Below are 19561 nucleotides of genomic sequence, written 5' to 3'. Positions count from 1 at the left end.
CTCAGCAGGTGGCGTTGTAGGCGGCAGGAACACCTGGCCCTCCGGCTGTTTCCCTGGGAGCAGAGCTGGGTGGTGGACAGCATGATAAGAGGGCTTGTCCTGGGAACCCCTCAGGCTCCTGGCTGCGGCGTCTGTTGGCCTCGTGCCCAAGGAGCCGCGGGGCATCGGAGCCAGACCAGCTGGTGCAGAAACCACCGCTGGTCAGCCTTCACGTTGGTGTCCTCCGGCGGCGCCTGCTGGACTGGTGCCTCGGGCCCTTCTGGAGGGAGGAGGTGGGGCTGCAAGGCTGGGCCAGGCAGCCTTCCTTGGTGTCCCACGTCATCAAGGTGAGAACTGCTGGCGTCAGCCCCGTGCAGCCGTCCTGCTCCCGCGATGGCCAGGTGGGGCCCCTCCCCTCGCGCCCTGGGATTCTGGGGCGTGGAGCGGGCCACGTGTGTTGGTAGTAGCGGTCGGCAGCTGAAGGGTTCGTTCCTTTTGGCTGAAAAGCCCCGCGTAGGTCGGGCTCGGGAGATGTGAGTGGGGGGCTCGAGAAGGGCGAGCTTGGGCTGGTCGCCTATTCAAAGTGCTTGGGGGATTGGCATTTCCTCGGGGCTTGCTCGGTGGCAGCAGTGGCAGCGGGAGGGTTGACTCCAGGTCAGCGCTCTCCCAAAGGGCGGGACTCAGCGAGCCGGTAGTTGGTCCCTTGAACCAGCAGGACTTGTTCCCGGACACTGAGGTCGGGTTCCTTGGTGGCTGCTGCTGCGCTGACCTTTGGGCGCCGGGAACAGAATCCCAGCCCAGCTGCAGCTGCCCCCCCCAACCCCCTTTTATTAAGTGGGGGTCTCTGCTTTTCCAGGTCTCAAGAGGGGGCGGTGAGGGACAAGAGGATCTGTAGTCCGCAGAGAATTAACCGCCTTGACAAACGGGGTGTGTGGCGTGGGGGTGGGGGGTGGGGTTCTGTGGAAGGGCAGAGGGGACTGGGCAAGGACGGAACTGATTCCAGGCCCGGGAGTGGACGTCTGGGAGGGAATTCGCCCAGGGAACCCATGCGCAACCCAAGGGTGACTGTTCAGTTATGGTGGTTTGGTTGGTTAGGGAAGAAATCAGAGGGAAAGAGTCTCATCGCCCTTTAACGCCCGCAGTTGCCCTGGCTCAGTCTCAGGGGGCAGGGGCTGGTCCTTCTCAGGGTGCTTGTAGCCTGTTCAGAAAACAGAGAGCAGCAGCTCTTCGGCCTCGGAGCCCACCCAGACCCCTCCCTCCCTGGGGCCAGCTGCCCAGCACTTGTGGTCCTGGGACTGGTTTCCAGACCCAGCTCCCTTATTGGGCAAATAGGCGTCATGTGACTGCTGTGCTGCTGGAGAAACAGGAAGGAGTAGAGCTTGGAGGAAAAGAGATGAGTGTTGCCTAAAGTGTACATTTATTTACCTATTTGTTTGGCTTTTTTGTAATATGATTTTTCTTTTTTGTTTTTTCTTTTTTTGGCACGAGGTGACTATATTTCAACAAGTAGCAGGGTGGAATGTGTATCTAATACCACTAAAATTAATATGGAAAAACTCGGGGCTAATTATCCCTATTAGAACTTTTGTGTGATGCGGAAAAGATCAGCCGGAGTGCCTGTGTGTTGAGTTAACTCTGCATTTTCTGATAGTCCCTTGGTACAAGAATTGTTTACTCCTTGTCAGTCCTATCCTTTTGGCAAGACTGCATTAATTGATGGTGCAGATAGCCTATTACTACAAACAGTTGTACTGGTCTCAGAGAAATAGTTCTGCTTGGGAAACCTAGAGAAAACTTTAGTACATCTTTGAGGAGCTCAAAACACTGTAGCTTAATATAACGTGCATGAACTTCCAAGTGGACCAACGCAGGCTCTGCCACTTTGCAGCCTTGTATCTTCTTTCTGTCTTTGTTTTCTCATCTGTGAGGTGGAGATAATATCTTTCTTGCAGGGGTTCTCTGAGGAGTAAATAAAAGCATATATGGGAAGTGACCAGCACCCATGCCCGTCCATAGGAGGGGCTAGGTAAATAGTAACTATTGGTATAATTTGTAGTGGGCACACTCCCTTAATGCAGAGACATTGTTTTAAAAATACTGAGAAGAGAATTAGCTGGGGTCACTTTCTTCTTTGAATCTCTGTATTTATCCAGACAGTGGGCTGCAGTAGTGGATTTATGGATTGAGGCACATAATCACACAAACACATTTTTTAAACATTAAAAAAAAGATTTTATTAATTTATCTTTAGAGGAGAAGGGAAGGAGAGAGAGAAATATCAGTGTATGGTTGCCTTTTGTGCGTCCCCTGCTGGAAACTGGCCTCCAACCCAGGCACATGCCCTTGTTTGGTTCATAGCCCTGCACTTAATCCACTGAGCTACACCAGCCAGGGCACAAACACATTTAAAAAAAAATTATTTTCTATAACAAAACTGGAAAGCTGTTGAATTCAAAGTGAACCAGTGGTTCCACTATTATTTTAACATTAGACTATGCTTTTTGAATCATAATGATGTGTGTAGGTTCTGTTAAGAAAAACATCTGGACCATGATTGACTAGGGATTGGCTAAGAAGCTGAAAAAAAAAAAAAGGAAACCTTAGTAAATGTCTTACTTTTTCTTTTTAAACCTCAGACTCTAATCCAATTGTGATTTTCATTGACTATATTGAGGGTGAGGAACAGGTTAGTAATTAAAGGTGATTTTACAGACTTCTAGAGAGAAAGAGTATGTCTAAAATAGTAAATTTAGCAGTATCTTTAAAAAACACCAACTGTGTGTTCTTTGTATTTGGTATCGAATATCTGTTTCATAGACTCAGAAATACAGATGTGTAGCACATGCTGTCACTTTGATTCAAATTGAACAAGTAACTTCCCAGGTATGAAAAGCCAGTTTTCTTTGGGTAAAAATCAACTTCTTTGTAAACATTAAAATGTGGCTGTATCTTCTGCCCTCAAAGTTTAATAAATAAATAAAATATTTAACTCACTCCAATGGTTTGTGAAGCTGAAATACCTAAATGCAGTGTTTGGTCAATCCTGAGGTTAGGCAGTTCACCAAGAGACAGCTTCAGTCCTAAAATTCATATTGTTACGGTTTTAAAACTGAAGCGATACCTAATTTTACCTACTATTTTACGTGGAGGCCCTTGGTGTACATAGTGTTCCCGTTATTTTGGACATTAAAACAAGAAACACCTCTACCCTGTAATGTTTTGACTTGCATCAGGGACCGATGTAGTCAGTGCCCACTGCTACAGATTTTGGCAGACACGCAAAGTAAATCACGTGCCCGCTGTGTGCAGTGTGTTGAGCAATCTTTGGTTTTTGGCTGAGGCTTTAGATGGGTGATGGGATAGTTAACTAAGAATCGTTAAACAGAATCTACTAACATGTTATAGGATGAGTTTTATAGACCGTGTGTACCCTGTCCCACAGGGTCAAGGCCAAGTAGTATTTGAAGCTATTCCTTCAGCATATTGGGCTTCAGGTGTATGGGAAGTACTAGGGATAGCAAGCCAATGAAACCTTGTCCTCTCAGGAAGGACTCCCAGTCTAGTGATTTAACATGTTTGTTTAAAAGAGCGGAGGAGGGTGTCAGCAAGGGTGTTCACATCCAGGGGTCAGAACCTGAGTCTGGGAACCCCAGAGCCTCCTGGGGCCTCTGGGAGGCGGCCAGAGAAGGGAGGCTGAGGTCTCTGCCCCTCCTCCCAGCTCCTCACGCCCCTACAGCACATGAGACTCCCGCCCGCAGCCTCTGGAAGGATCCAGGGCTGACCTTGGAGCCCAGGCCCAGGGTGAGTAAGACAAGCTCAGCTGCTGTGCAGGAGTCTGGGGGACGCGGGTGCTCCCGGAGCCCAGCACAGACCCCATTTCAGTGGCAGCTGCAGAGAGTCAGAGGGTACTGAGCTGCTGGGCCCCGCAGCCCGGAGATCTCTGTCTTCATGACAGTCAGGCCGCATCGTCCTCCTGCTGCAGAGACAAATCCATGCAACCTTCCTGCCTCCTGCTTTGGAACTGTTAACAGTGTGCTCCTTGTGAAATGTTCAACAGGTTGGCTGTGACCAAACGCAAGAAAGAGTGTTGGTTGCTGCTTTATTTCAACTTCAACTGTATTGTTGTTAAGGGAAGGGAGAGGATGTAAAAGTTCAAGGGGGCCAAGGGCACACTGTGGTTGTGGAAGGGATGCTGCAGCACAGGCCGGGTCTGGTACAGGTACCCCGAGGCAGTCATCTGTGGGGATCTGGACAGGAGCCTGGCCACTTAACTCACCACCGAAGATGGTGACGCACAACGAGGGTGCGTCTTGGAGGCACAGGGCGCAAGCTGTGGTGGTGCTGCTGGGCCAGCCACCCTCCTGTCCAGCTCTTCGAACCTCTCCTTCACACTGTCCCCACCCAGTGGCCAGAGTAGCCAACAGGCCAGCCTTCAGAGAGATGTTCTGTTTCAGAGCCATGTGCCATCATGCAAAATCTATATCTTTGCCCTGGCTGGTGTAGCTCAGTGGATTGAGCATGGGCCTGCGAACCAGACAGTGGCGGTTCCATTCTTATTCAGGGCACATGCCTGAGTTGCAAGCCCGTTCCCTGCAGGCCAGTTCCCAGCAGGGGATGCATGAAGGCAACCACACATTGATGTTTCTCTCCCTGTCTCCTTCCCTTCCCCTCTAAAGATAAACACAATAAAATCTAAAAAAAAACCTATATCTTTATATTGAGTTATGTTTAGAGGGGAAGGGAGGGAGAAAAGAGGGAGAGAAATCATCAGTGTGTGGTTGCCTCTTGCCTGCCCCACACCAGGGACTTGGCTTGTACCCCAGGCCTGTGCCCTGACTGGGACTCGCCCTCTGCCTGCCTGTGTCTTCATGTGTACAGCAGCGATAATAGTCCCTCCGTGTATAATGCTGCTGTCAGGCTGACTGTTGTGATTGGTGGGGAGAGAACAGTGCTGGGCTGCACCCAGAACCTCAGGAAATGGCACCTCTTTGAAAGGCTGTTCCCGTGGGTGCCCTTGACTCCTGAGCACGCTGGGGTTAGGGTACCCACCGCCCTGGAAATCAAAAAATTATCAAATGTTCACCAGTGATGTTGGTGATTATGCCCAAGACTCAGAAAAAGCCAATAAAGTGCTTCAATAAAACATCGACTTCAGGCATGTTCCTCTGCTCTGTGCGAGGCAGCCAAGTGAACACTCTGGAGATTTCCATTGGCTGAGCCTGTCCCTGGCCACCCCAGGGGCCAAAGTGTTTCCTAACTTTAAAAGTATAATCACAGAACCAGCACCCGGCATAACATAAACTGTTCATGTATGTAAATCAGTACCTTCCCCCTTGTCTGTCCCTTCTGGAGGTGAAACAGAATTCTGATTTATTCTCTTTTGCTCTGTGGATAAAGTAATTTTTTTCTCGTTATAAAAGAAAGAATTCTGATTCGCGGCCTTGGAACCAGCTGAAGAATAGACCTGAATCTGCAGAGCAGAGTGGGGGTGAATGGTGTGAAATTCTGCTGAATTCACAGCTCGAGGTAAGCTGCAGTCCACTTAAAGTGCCAGCAACGATAAATTCAGCGACTGTGGTAGAGGACATCAGGGTGGCACTGGGCAGGGTGGAGGGTCTCTTAATGAAAGCATTTAGTCCCTCACACCCGGGGCCGTCTGGTGCCAGGGGGCTGCCTCCTGCCTGTCCCTGCAGTTCCTCAGGTTCGGCTCCCACTCTAGTACCCCCAGGGAAGTGCCCCACAGTGAAGACTGGGCGTATTTCTCTGGTTGTTTGACAGCAGGCAGGGGTAAGGGTGATAAAGTCAAAGGAATTCCTATGAAGTGATAGTGTTCAAATGTTCTCAAGTGAGACCTGTGTGTAGTCAGAGGTGGGCTGCCTTCCAAAACACACCTGTGAGGATGGTTATTATTTTTCCTTGAACTGGAGCTCATTTTGTCTGGTACTTCCTACCCCCGTAGGTGCGTGCTGGTTATACCCACAAAGTGACCAGTGTATACAGCAGGGGTCTCACGGAGGGGGAGCGGAGGCCAGCAAACCTCGGAGGAGTAGGAGGTTTTTGTGCCCTGGTGGTCACATGTGCCACACTCTAAATGCCTCAGATGCCGCGGACTCTCTCCCCCAGCAAATGCTCGGCTGTCCAGACCTCCTGCGGAGGGGAAACCTCCCCGCTTCTCTTTCCCTGTCTCTGCGTCCTGCCCACCTCTGGGCAGGTGAGGTGGTCTGTAGAACTAGTCACAACATCCAGTAGGGTGACTGGGACCATGGGCAGAGAAGGGACCATACGGCCCCGCAGGCGTTAGTCCTGACGCCCTAGTCCTGAGTGTGATTTGATGGTGAACCGTCTCATGTGTCATGGAAGGCATAGCGTTTGGGGGGCAGTTCCTGGTTAAGGCCTGTTACTCACACCCACCGCTTGCCCCCAAAGGCAACAAAGTGTATCCCGTGTGACTTAAAATCAGGTGCCATGCCTTGATTGTATCGTGGATTTGGTCATGGTGTCTCCACATTTTCCATCAGAACCGGGAGGACTGCTGGGCCATCGGCAGGCACAGCCCGACCCCACCAGGCACACCCACTGAGGGGCACCAAACTGCGCCTGGTCTCCCTGGCGCTGAGGTCAGGCTGGGCCTGTGCACCTGCTGGATCAGCACTTCCCTAGCAGACGGGGGCTCCTGAGAGCTGCTCTTCACTTGCTTATGTTTACTTTTCAGACAAGAAATTTAGTGCATAACATAGGCAACAGGAAAAACTGAAAGCACAAAAGAAAAATCAATTTATTTGCCAAAATGAGCTTGTTCTCCAATCTAAAATCCAGGGCAGGGCGGGGGGGGGCTGCAGGGGGTGGGGTGGGGCTGCAGGCCGGGCTCCAGGACTCTGGCCTTCTTCTGCTTGACCTCTGTGCCTGTTCACATTCAATCAGATTCTCCCTCCGAACTTCGGATGAAGCTGCCTATGGATGTGTTGCCCTTTCTCCTTTCCAAACGGGGTTGTGTAGTCTGTCTCCTCACCACTACACAGCAGAGGGTGACACCACCTATTAAGTCTGTGAGTCCTGTCTCAGTGTCTGCAGGGCTGACCTTAGCACCAGCGTGGCGCAGAGCCCGAGGTGGCCTCCAGGGTGCGCTCTCATAGCCCCAGCTCACCATCAGCACATCTTGTCCTGGATTCTGCCACCTTCCCTGTCCTTTAGTGGGAAGCTCTGGTTTCTCTCAGAAGCTCTTCATGCACTGCGTGGACCCTTCACAGAACTGGGTGGTTTTCAGGGCTAACTGGCAAGAGGAAAAAGAGAGAGAAAATAAGCGGGATTCCCCAAATTGTGTAGCACAAAGCCCATTTTCTGAGGTCCTCGCCAGAGACAGGGTTTTTCCTTTGCATTTCAGGAGCTTCTTCCCTGGCCATGGCTGCACCTTCAGGGCAGCAGCAGGGCCAGGAGAGGAGGAGGGGGAAGGGTGCCCAGCAGCCCCCACTGTGGCTCTGACAGGCTCCTGTCCAGTCCTTTCTGCGTCCTTCCCACCCTGCTCATGGAGCAGTGCTGACACTCACCTCCTTCAGGACAGAGCTTAGATGCAGGCGGGGACCCACCAGGTCACTGCCATGCTGGTCACTCGTCCAGTCCTGACTTCCATCCCCAGTCTGCACACTGCTGCTTCGCTCCAGAATCCATGGACACCGGCTTCTCTGTTCTGTCCCTAGCTCTTGGTTGTCATCAGTGAGGGGGCGGCTGGCTGTGGACCTGCTCCACACTGGTGGCTGCAGAACGCTGTGGTCTCTTTAAAGGAACACAGGGGAGGAAGAGAGTGAGTGGACAGCAGGTGGACTTTCTGCTGTGCAGAAATCAGTGCCCGGTGTTGTCTTTACTCACAGTCCTCTGAAGTGCTGTGTTGATTGGCAGGACGCACTTTTATTTTCTTCTCCTCTGGTTGCTCTTCCTGAAGAGGGTGCACGGAGTTGGCTGCACACGCACCGGGACCGGAAGGTGGGCGCGCCTTCCCGGTGCCCAGAAGCACCCTGTTCGTGCTGCTCCGTGTCTGAGCCCCTCTCACCAGGCAGTTCAGGTCTGGACAGAGGCGGGACCAGCCGTCGTGGCTCCTCCCAGGCCTTCCCGACACCACCTGTCTGTCTGTCCTGCACACCACTGGTCTGTGCTCCTTGCCAGCTGAATTCGGAGGGACAGCAAGCCTCCGGGGCACTTGGAGGAACCACAGAGCAGAGAAGCCCTGGGTCCCTGAGTCCCTGTGTGGAGAGGATGAGCCATGGTGGCTCCCTGGCCCACATCGTGGGACACAAGGACCAAGTAGATTTCACTGAGTTCAAATGCTGAAAAGTTCGTTAGGACAACTTACCGTTATGACTTTCATGGGCAGAGTCTCTGATGGGCAATTCGACTCTCCCTGGCTTGACTGCTGAGTAAGTGTCAGACTTTTGATGAGTCACTTTGTGTCCCTCATCTTCGTTTAGCCCCCAGCTGAATGGGGTGTGTCGATTCCACCCACCAGCATTGCTTGTCCCTCTTCTCTGCCACGTTGGAAGATAAATCAAAGCCACCTGTGGAAGGAGAGCGCCTATGAAGATGAGGTATCATCATTACCTCATTCTGAGCACCCTTCTGCCAAGTACATAGAGGAAAATTATTAATCACCCCTTACCTGGACAGTGTAAGTATCGCGTCTGCAGCTGTGATCTGCCGATGATTAAAAAGCACTCATTCCACCGACGGTGCCGCCAGATCATCGCACATCCTTGATGAGCGTCACTCACAGGCACTGCTCCTTGACATCCTTCACGACCCAGCCGAGGTACCCAGAAGGTCTTTAATGTACTTGGTAAAGTTTACTCCTAGGGTGGTTTTTTTTTTTTTTTTTTTGATGCAGCTGTAAATGGGATTGTTCTCTTAACTAAGAGAACCACCCTTTCTGGTGGTTCGTTGTTGGCGCATTGAAAATGCAAGTGATTTCTGGGTGTTTATTTTGTGTCCTGCTACTTTACCGGATTCATGTGTCAGTTCTAGGAGCATTTGGTGGAACCTTGAGGGTCTCTGTGTACAGAACCTGCAAATAGTGACAGTGTCACTTCCTCCTTTGCGATGTGGACGCCCTTGTCCCCTTGTCCGGCTGCTGCCACGAGGACCCCAGCGCTGTGTTGGATGAGGGTGGTGAGTGCAGGCATCCTTGCCTTGCCCCCAGTCTTAAGGGAGATGCTTTCAGCTGTTTCCTGTTGAGTATGATGTTGGTCATGAGGTTGTCCTAAGTGGCCTTTGTGTTGAGGTGTGTCCCCTTCATCCCCGTTGCTGAGAGTTCTTTGTCACGAGTGCTCAATTTTATCAAATGCTCTTCTTTCATCTGTCAATATGATCAGGTGATTTTCACCCTTCATTTTGTTCATATGGTGTATCACAGTTATTGATTTGTGGATATCACACCAACCTTGCATCCTTGGACTGCAAGGAGCTTTGTTAAGTCCACTTGATTGTGGTGTAGAATCTTATACATGTTGCTGGATCTGGTTGGCTCAAATTTTGCTGAGAATTTTGGCGTCTGTGCTCAACAGGGATATTGCCTATAATTTTCTTTCTTTGTCGTGTCTTTATCTGGTTTTGGAATTAGCACAATGCTAGCCTTGTAAAAGCAGCTTGGGAGTGTTCCCTCCTCTGGAGTTTCTTGGAATAGTTTGAGAAAGACAGGTGTTAGCTCAAAGACTTCTTTGAGTGTTTGGTAGAATTCACCTGTGAAGCCATCTGGTTCAGGACTTTTGCTTCTTGTTACTACTTCAATTTTATTCTTTGGTCTATTGAGTTGGTCTATTCAGAATTTCCTCTTCTTCCCGATTCCATTGGAAAGGTGGTGTGTTTCCAGGACTTCACCCATTTTGTCCAGATTGTCCACTGTGTTGGCTTGTAGTTGTTTGTACTGTTTCCTTACACAGCTTTGTATTTCTGTGGAGTCGGTTGTTACTTCTCTTTCATGTCTGATTTTATTTGGGTTCTGTGTTTTTTTCTTTTTCTTTTAAGTGATTTAGATAGAGAGAAGGGAGAGAGAGAGAGAAACATCAATCTGTTGTTCCACGTATTGATGCATTCATTAGTTGCTTCTGGTATGTGCCCTGAACAGGGATGAGACCTGCAACCTCGGCATGTTGGCCTGACACTCTAACCAACTGAGCTCCCAGCCAAGGCAAGTCTCCTTCAGTGTTAAATGACAGCCTTGCTGGGTGGAGTAGTCTTGGTTGGAGGTCCTTGCTTTTCATCCCTTGGACTATTATGGGCCAACCCTTCTTGCCTGAAATGTCTGCTGAGAAATCAGCTGACAGACTTACAGGAGCCGCCCTGTAGGTAGGGCTGTGTCTCTTGCTGCTCTTAAGATTCTCTTTATCTTTAATGTTTGTTCCCTTAAATATGATGTGTCTTGGTGGGAGCCTCTTTGGATTCACTTGCTTGGGACTCTCTGTGCTTTTGGCCTTGTGTATCTTTTTCCTTCTCCAGATTAGGGAGTTTAAAAAATATATTTTCTGTACTTATTTTAAGAGCAAGAGGAAGGGAGAGAGGAAAAGAAGAGGAGAAACATTGATGTGCAAGAGACACATCCATCAGTTGCCTTTTGCATGTCCCCAACTGTGGACCTGGCCCCCAACCCAGGCATGTGCCTTGACTGGGAATTGAACCAGTGACCTTTGGGTCCACAGGCTGGCACTGAGTCCACTGAGCCAAACCAGCCAGGGCTATTTTTTTCCTTACCTGAAGACATGCTTACAGAGAAGAACGGGGAGAGAAGAACATGGATCGGTTGCCTCCTGTGTGAGCCCCAACTGGGGACCCAACCCATCAGCTTTGTGGAAGACCCTCCAACGAACTGGCCCACCCGGCCAGAGCCAGGGTAGGGAAGTGTTTAGTCATGATCACCTGCAATAGGTGTCTGTCCCGTCTCTTCCTCTTCCTCCCCTGGTGCCGCTGTGATGTGGGTGTTGTTACACCTCATGTCGTCCCGCAGGTCTCTTCAACTGTTCTCATTTTTAAATATTTTTCTCTGTTCTGGTTGTGTTTCCTGCCATCTTGTCTTCCAAATCGCTGGTTTGATCCTCTCCTTCATCCAACCACTTATTCCTTCTACTATATTCATTTCAGATGTTATGTTCTTCACTTCTAACTTATTTTTTTTTTACTGCTTCTCTGTCCTTTTTCATGCTTACTATCTCTTCGTTTCAGTCCTCACTAATTGCGTCCGCTCTTCCCCTCAGTTTTGGGAGTATCTTTGGGCTCTGTTGCTGTGGACTTTCTCTGGTTGAGTTCCGGCATGCACTGCAGACGCGTGGTAACCGGCTGCCCGGGCAGTCTCCTCCCATCCTGTCCCCCAGGGCTGGGTGAGCCAGGCGGCTGGGGTGCATGGGAGAGGGGGTGGGTGGGCAGCTAAGGATCCCTTGCGTGGGGTAAAAATGCTGTTGGAATCATTAAGGGTTTTTAAAATTTTGTTCTGTGTCTGCTCCCACTGTAGAACGAAGCAGCCGAGTGAACGCTTAGCCCCCTCTCAGGGCAGCCCAGCTCTGCCTGCACCAGCACGAGAGGCCACCTGGACAGGACAGAAGTCCCACGGGGAAGGAGATGGGCCACTTCTCTCCCAGCTGTGTGAGTCTGTCCCAGCAGTGGGTCCATCTGCACTGCTGACGGCTGCTGGAGCCAGCAAGGCCTTTAGACACGACACTGACATGATCTGATTTATACTTTTTAAAGGTCACTCTGCATTATATGTCTATGTATTTTTAATAATCTAAGTTTTTTCAATTAGAGTTGACATCTAGTTTTAGATTCAGGTGCACCATGTAGTGGTTAGACATTTTAAGGTTACAGAGTGATTTCCCCAGTAAGTCTAGTAGGGGTGTCTTTCAACTGGGTGTTCATCCTATTCACAAGGGCTCTCCCCTCAAAGGCCCCACCCTTTATTTATTAGTGATTTATCTCACTGGGGTGCCCCTGGTTCACACAAGGATTTGGTTTTCAGCAGCACAGTTGCATAGAACCTCATGTGTATATTGTACTGTCTGTTCACCCCCAAGTCAAGTCTCCTTCCATCACCATTGCCTCCCCCTGGACCCCCTTCTCCCCTCCCCCCACCCCCTGGAGGTCACCCGGTGATTTGACATTTAAAATGATGTTTGAGATGCGTGTCGAGGGCACAGGCCATGGAGCTGCGATTTCCAACACATGTGCCGCGGCCCACTCGTGTGGCGCAGCAGTTTTTAAAACACCCCACACCTGACTGTTGATTCAGGGCACTGCCTTCTTTCCAAGGCTATTGCCATGTTTTCCTCTTTCTGTCTTTCTTTTTTCTCATTTTCCTTTTTTCTCAGGTGCTTCTTTCTAAGGAATTGTGCTTTACGTTTTCTAGGATCTGAAACGGCCAAGCAGCATTTCTTTAGGCCCCAACTTGAAGCCAGGGTGTCATACTTATCGGGCACTGTAAGGGGACAGGCCTGTGCCCAGCCTGCACAGTTCGGTGCCGCGCCCCCTGGGGACCGGGCACACCCGTGGAAAATCGCTCGTGTAGACAGATGCACAGGGTGAGGTGTGGTTCAGGCACAGAGGGCGGGCACGTGGCCGGGAGGCAGGAGAGGTGGAGACTGGAGGCCCAGCACAGGCCCCGCAGAGGCCCATGAGCGAGGGGAGGGGACAGGAAAACAGAAGGCCCAGCAGGAGGGAATGGGAGGGGACAGGGGACAGAGAAAGGGACAGGACAGGGACCTTAGGAGGGACAAGGAAGGGGGACATGAGAGGCCAGGAAGGACAGGGTGGGGGGACAGGGGAGCAGAGACAGGGGTAAAGAAGGGGGGATAGGGGACTCTCCATAAAAGGGGGCTGGTTTCCCTGTCACCTGTCCCTCCTCCCCTTTCTCTCCAGCTCTCACCCTTTCATGGAGGGTCCCCTGTCCCCTGCCTTCCCCCTCCATGGAGGGTCCCCTGTGCCCTACCTCCATGGAGGGTCCCCTGTCCCCTGCCCTCCCCACCTCCATGGAGGGTCCCCTGTCCCCTGCCCTCCCCACCTCCATGGAGGGTCCCCTGTCCCCTGCCCTCCCCACCTCCATGGAGGGTCCCCTGTCCCCTGCCCTCCCCACCTCCATGGAGGGTCCCCTGTCCCCTACCCTCCCCACCTCCATGGAGGGTCCCCTGTCCCCTGCCCTCCCCACCTCCATGGAGGGTCCCCTGTCCCCTGCCCTCCCCACCTCCATGGAGGGTCCCCTGTCCCCTGCCCTCCCCACCTCCATGGAGGGTCCCCTGTCCCCTGCCCTCCCCACCTCCATGGAGGGTCCCTATCCCCCTCCCCTGCCCCCCTCAATGGCGGGTCCCTATCGCCCTCCCTCCACCCTCCATGGAGGGTCCCCTGTCCCCGGCCCTCCCAACCTCCACGGAGGGTTCCCTGTCCCCTCCCCTCCCCACCTCCATGGAGGGTCCCTATCCCCCTCCCTTGCCCCCTCCACAGAGGGTCCCTATCCCCCTCCCCCCTCCATGGAGGGTCTCTATCCCCCTCCCCCTCCATGGAGGGTCCCTATCCCCCCCCCTTCCCCCCTCCACGGAGGGTCCCTATCCCCCTCCCCCCCTCCATGGAGGGTCCCTATCCCCCTCCCCCCTCCATGGAGGGTCCCTATCGCCCTCCCCTGCCCCCCTCAATGGCGGGTCCCTATCCCCCTCCCTCCCCCTCCATGGAGGGTCCCCTGTCCCCGGCTCTCCCAACCTCCACGGAGGGTTCCCTGTCCCCTCCCCTCCCCACCTCCATGGAGGGTCCCTGTCCACGTTCCCCTCCCCCCTCCATGGAGGGTTCCTATCCCCCTCCCCTCCCCCTCCATGGAGGGTCCCTATCCCCCTCCCCCCTCCATGGAGGGTCCCTATCCCCCTCCCCCCTCCATGGAGGGTCCCTATCCCCCTCCCCCTCCATGGAGGGTCCCTATCCCCCTCCCCCCTCCATTGAGGGTCCCTATCCTCTTCCCCCCTCCACAGAGGGTCCCTATCCCCCTCCCCCCTCCATGGAGGGTCCCTATCCCCCTCCCCCTCCATGGAGGGTCCCTATCCCCCTCCCCCCTCCACGGAGGGTCCCTATCCCCCTCCCCCCTCCATGGAGGGTCCCTATCCCTCTCCCCCCTCCATGGAGGGTCCCTATCCCCCTCCCCTCCCCTCACCCTCCATGGAGGGTCCCTATCCCTCTCCCTCCCCCTCCATGGAGGGTCCCTATCCCCCTCCCCTCCCCCTCCATGGAGGGTCCCTATCCCTCTCCCTCACCCTCCATGGAGGGTCCCTATCCCCCTCCCCTCCCCTCCCCCTCCATGGAGGGTCCCTTCCCCTTCCTCCCCCCTCCATGGAGGGTGCCTATCCCCCTGCCCTGCCCCCTCCATGGCGGGTCCCCTGTCCCCCCTCCACTCTCTCCTCCTTGGTGGGTCTTCTGTGTCCTGTCCCTGTCCCGTCACTCACAGGTCTCTTTGGGGCCTGCACCATGGTCTCCATCTTCACGTCTCCTGCCTCCGGGCCGCGGGCCGTGCCCGCCATCTGCACCCGAAGCACACGTCTCACCCTCCTTATCTGTCTCCCCCGGACCTGTGCTCTCACAACAGATCTCAGATGTCATTTAAATGTCAAATCCCGGGTGGTCTTTAAAAGTATAAACCAGATGATGCCCTTCTCGTGCCTACAGCCTTCATGGCTGTGATGGCCTCTTCCACCCACCAGAGGCCCTGTAGCCGCCCAGCCCCCTGCCCTGCACCCTGGCCAGCCTGGCTGTCCCCTGCTGGGGGCACTTGCTGTTGCTTTGGGGGTGGCTTCCCCAGTTCTCCATGGGGCCAGCTCTGTCTCATTAGCCAAATCTCACTTTAAGTGTGACAAGGTCTTGGGGAGCCCTTCCCTGCCACTGCTGGGGAGTCCCTGCAGCGGCCCCAGCCCAGCACTGTTTGGTATCAGGTGGCAACAGGTGACAGAAGTAACACGGGTCACAATGGTAAGACAGGTCATAGAGGTATCCTAGCAACTGTCCTGGGTCAGCCAGGGGGCCCAAGGTAACCAGTTGAGGCTGGATGAAGGGACCCCAGGCCAAGTTTTTCTAGGGCCCCTGGAAGCTGGGAGTGGCTTTGTCAGGGACATGGAAGGGAACAGTTCCCTAAGGAGAGGATGCTGCAAGCGCCCCACAAGCAAGGGGCCAGGCTTCCTGGAGCCTCTGGGGTGGAGCGCAGCCCCATGAACCCCAGTTTTCTTGCCACAGCACCTGGGAGTGCACCCTCTGTGCTGAGGGAGCTCCTTCTGAGTTCCTCAGGGCTGTGGGGGAAGACCCTTGTCATCCTCTCACTCCCTAGTCGCATTGCCTGAGTCTGGTATCTTCCTGGCTCCTGGCATCTTCCCAGACACAGTGCCATTCTGTCCACCTGTCTGTCTCCCCGCCCCTCTCAGCACCTGGAAGGGGGCCACAGAGGAGGGGACACCACTCATGTTTCTGATTTCATAAAATTCGACTGTTGTCATAAAACTGACTCATGAACATATGATTCCTCAAATGTCTTAAAGCATCTCAAATAAATAAATAAATTCACAAGTAAAAAAAATCTTTTCACTTTTTTGTCAAACCTGCATCAGATTTTGGTGCAGAGGTGCCACTGGGCCGCCTCCTGGAGGGGGCAGGTCCTGCCTGCAGACCAGGCTCTCACAGGATGTGCCATTGTCCCCATTCCCACAGGCCGGCCCTTTGGTGCTCCTGACACCTCATCTCATGGTCACCCGCCTGCTGTGGCTTCTGGCAAGGCTGGGGGCCTCCCATCCTGGGCCATCACAGCTCTGGTGACCTTAACTCCTTGAGGTCTCATTCTTGGTTCTTTCTTACTTGGGGATGAGGAATATGGCCACCGGAAGTAGGGGCAGCTCGGATGCTGTGGCTCGTGGCTGCAGGCCCGTGTGGGGAGTGGACAGTGTGGAGCAGCCCCTCCTGAAGCCGCTGCTAGCCGGCCTGTTGCCTGGCCATGCCCTTGATGGCAGCTCCCTTCTGGTTTTGTTTGAGGCTGTCAGGGACAGTGTCGGGGACAGAGTGATGTCAGGCGTCTGGTTGGTCTCCCTGGGATTAAGCAAGCAGGTGCTTTGGAGGCAGGAGGGGCAGACACAGCCGCCCATAGCGGGGTGCTGTTCCCCTCGGGAAATGCTTGTCCTCAGCAAACACCAGCCGATCCAAAAGCAGTTCTGCAGAGGGATGGGTTTTCCTTCCAAAGGTGAGACTGTAAAAACTAAGATGCAGCGAGGGCTCTGTTGGGAAAACCCGGATGAACTGGTCCTGCAGAAGGTGTCTGTTAGCTCCACACTGTGTCTGGGAAGCAGGAATGAGGGGCACAGTGGCAGATTCCAGGCCAAAAAGTATCCACATTCCTCACTGACATTTCAGCCATGGCTATGAAGACCCACAGGAAACAGCAGCTGCCCGGGCCCCCGTGGTGTTGTGGGGCCAGCTACCCCCCTGACTCGGGTAGAAGAGCATTGGGACGAGACTCTGTGATCCTGAGACTGATGGAGAGGTTGCCCTGCCTGCCCTGCCTGGGGCCCTCTTTCTTTCACGTGGCCAGACTTGGCCGGCCATGTGCTCAGCTGTCCCCGAGTCACTGAGCAGCTCTCTGGACACTGAGCTAGGACCAGAGCAGTGTCCAGGGCCCCCTTCAGACGCCCTTATCATGGAGGAGACAGCCTTTGTTTCAGAGCAATCACTTCCCAGTAGCAGCCCTAGGGTTGGACCCTCACCTCCTCCCCCAGGCCATTAACAGTAGCCACTGATTTCCTGTCCACAGCCCCAGGCTGCAGTGAAACTCAGAGTCTTATCTCTTGGGAGGTTTTCTTCCAACTGCACCCAACGGCATCTCCAGCAGGAGTCAGCATTGATGTTTCTGGTCCTCTCAACCCCAGAGCAGCCTTTCATGTCGTCTCTGTCTGTCCCTGTCCCACCACACCTGTCAGTCAGCTGGTGATTGTCACAAGCCCTGTGTGTGGGCTTCACGACCTCCCTCCCTCACCTGCACGACCTCCCGCTCATGTACAACTTCTTCACTGAGAGGAGACAACAGCAGCAATGTGGGTGGTGGGCATCAGCCCATTTACAGATGAAGGGTTTCAATACATTTACATAATTTGCTTCAGCCTGGTACTTTAGCTGACCATGGAAGTGGCTGGAGGGAACCTCTCTCTTCTTGTCCAAACCCTTCGACACTGGGGTGCACAACCATCTCCTCTCCCCCCTGCTGCTTTCCCCTGGAATGGCCAGCACGTGCAGTCGGGGCCTTACCTGCCTTGTGCTTTCCTGGTCCCAGGCCCTCTGGGGTCCTTGCTGAGGGGGTGGCAGGAAGAGATGAGTCTGTGCTCCAATGCACCGCCTCAGCCCTGATGGTCCATGCTCTGCAGACAACACGGTCCTGAAGGAGGAGGGAGAGAAGAGGCATGTTTGGGGGGGCTGGAAGGGCGGAGCTGGGGTACAGGTTGGAAGGCAGGAGGGAGAAGGTGCTGTCACCATGGGTGAGCCTGGGCACCATGCCAGTGCCTGTCTGTTGGGACCTGGGACTCCTTCCCGCCAGCACCATGAAAGAGACTGGGACTTACACTCCCTGCAGGAAGCATGAGATGCCTGGGACCTCTGCAAATGACTTCTCATGGAGCTTTAGTCTCTGTACCTGTAAAATGAGGCTGGCAGCCCTGCTGACCTTGGGATTGCTGTGATGAGGGACACGAGTGAAGCTTCTGCTACTATGGGTTCCAGCATCAGGGCTCCAACCAGCCAGCAGGCCCTTTGGGTGGATCAGGCTCCACTGGCTGGAAGGGCAGGAGGTGGGGGTGGGGCAGAAACACTCCCCCACTGCTCCCTTTGCCCAGGGGGAGGCTTCCAGTTGCTGCTGCTCAGTCATCTTTGGAATCCCTTCCCTGTGAGTTTGTGCCCAGGTTGTCGGGGTGTCTTCCTGCCTCCAGATCAGTCCTGAGGAGTAAATCCCAGCTGCCCTAGAGCAGCCGTCCAGGTTTGTCCAACTCCTTGGAGAGCAGATTCTTGTGCCTCCTTTTCTTGGCGGGGCAGTTCTTTCTAAGGGATGTGGGGTCATAGCTTTTGCGCCTCCTCCTCCTGCAGGTGCTGGCGGTGAGCTAACACTGTGCCCCTGCCAGAGCTTCACCTCCTGCAGTTCCATCCACACGGGTCCCAGCCCTCCCGGACTCCGAAGCCACAGCAATGTCCCAGACCAGGGGGCACCCTGGGCTGGACCCCAAGGGCACAGAGACATATGGTTTGGAGAAAACAAGGGTTCTTTAGTATTCATGCAGATTCTGTGCTGGACAAAAAGACTCTGTCCTTATCAAGTATTTTTTATTAAAGATTTTATTTATATCTTTTTAGAGCAGGGAAAGTGGGGGGAGGAAGAGAAACAGCAGTATGTGAGAGAAACATTGATTGGTTGCCTCTTGCATGCCCCCAACCAGGAGCCTGCAACCCAGGCACTTGCCCTGACCAGGAATCCAATCAGTGACCTTTTGGTTTGTGGGGAGATGCTCAACCCATTGAGCCATACCAGTCAGGGCTTATAAAGCATGTTTTAGTGTAAAAAAAAAAGGTATTTATTGGAAGCATTTTAGTTAATCTGAAGGTTCCCATAGACTAAAGCCTGAGAATGTAAGAATAGCTACTCTTATGTCAGAACTTAGTTTTGCTTTGTCCTGTTAATTTTCATTTCAGGTTTGTGTAGATACTGTATCCCCTCATATTTAACACAAACATAAACGGATCTCACTGTAGAGAATGGGGTCTCTCCCAATTTTCCAGAGTTTTGCACTTTATCACCCCACATCTCTTCCTCTTCTCCTTTCCCTCCTGCCCCTCCCTTCCCTGTCTCTCAGATTAGAAACCACTGGTGACACTTTCTACCAGTTACATCCCAGTCACTTAATGATCATATTTTGTAACTGAACTTCCTGTCTCCTCTGCTGCTTAAGTGGGTGGTGACGCGGGCATGTGAGGATCTGTCAGGCCACGGAGGCCACTCGCCCTTGCTGGCACCTTGCATGACCTCAAAACATCCATGTTGTGTGGGACTCTCTGTGCTTCCTGGACTCACATGTCTATTTCCTTCACCAAATCAGGGGAGTTTTGTTTCGTTAGTTTTCCAAATAAGTTTTCAATTTCTTGCTCTTCCTCTTCTCCTTCCAGTACCCATTGATCTGAACGCTGGTATGTTTGGAGATATCCCAGAGGCTCCTTACTCTATCCTTGTATTTTTGGTTTCATTTTTCTTCTTGCTGTTCTGATTGAATGTTCTTTTCTTCCAGATGTTCCAAGTTATTGATTTGATTCTCTCCACTGTTGACTCCCTGTAAATTTTTCTTTTTTTCCTACTTAGTTGAGAGTTCTGCCTGGGTTGTTTTTATGCTGTCGAAGTACCCAATGAGTTTGTTGAGCACCCTGCTAACCAGCGTTTTGAACTCTGCATCTGACAGATTGCTTAACTCCATTTTGTTTAGTTCTATTTCTGGGGTTTTGTTCTGTTCTTTCTTCTGGGCCATGTTTCTTCGTCTGCCCATTTTGGCAGCCTCCCTGTGTTTGTTTCTCTGGATTA

The 19561-nt window shown here is 52.9% G+C and overlaps 1 long non-coding RNA gene across 1 annotated transcript; it reads left to right on the top strand.

The window, feature by feature from the left end:
- The first annotated feature begins 328 nt into the window (after window positions 1-328).
- On the top strand, window positions 329-13281 carry LOC128625868 (uncharacterized). Its single transcript, XR_008389713.1, has 4 exons — window positions 329-906; window positions 5404-5505; window positions 6901-8635; window positions 11465-13281. It is a non-coding gene; the product is annotated as an uncharacterized LOC128625868 (long non-coding RNA).
- Window positions 13282-19561: the final 6280 nt, after the last annotated feature.

Source organism: Artibeus jamaicensis, unplaced genomic scaffold, assembly GCF_021234435.1.
Source record: "Artibeus jamaicensis isolate MK-2021 breed Jamaican fruit bat unplaced genomic scaffold, CSHL_Jam_final scaffold_1019, whole genome shotgun sequence".
In the NCBI taxonomy this organism is placed as follows: domain Eukaryota; kingdom Metazoa; phylum Chordata; class Mammalia; order Chiroptera; family Phyllostomidae; genus Artibeus; species Artibeus jamaicensis.
This window is presented reverse-complemented; position numbering and strand designations above follow the sequence as displayed.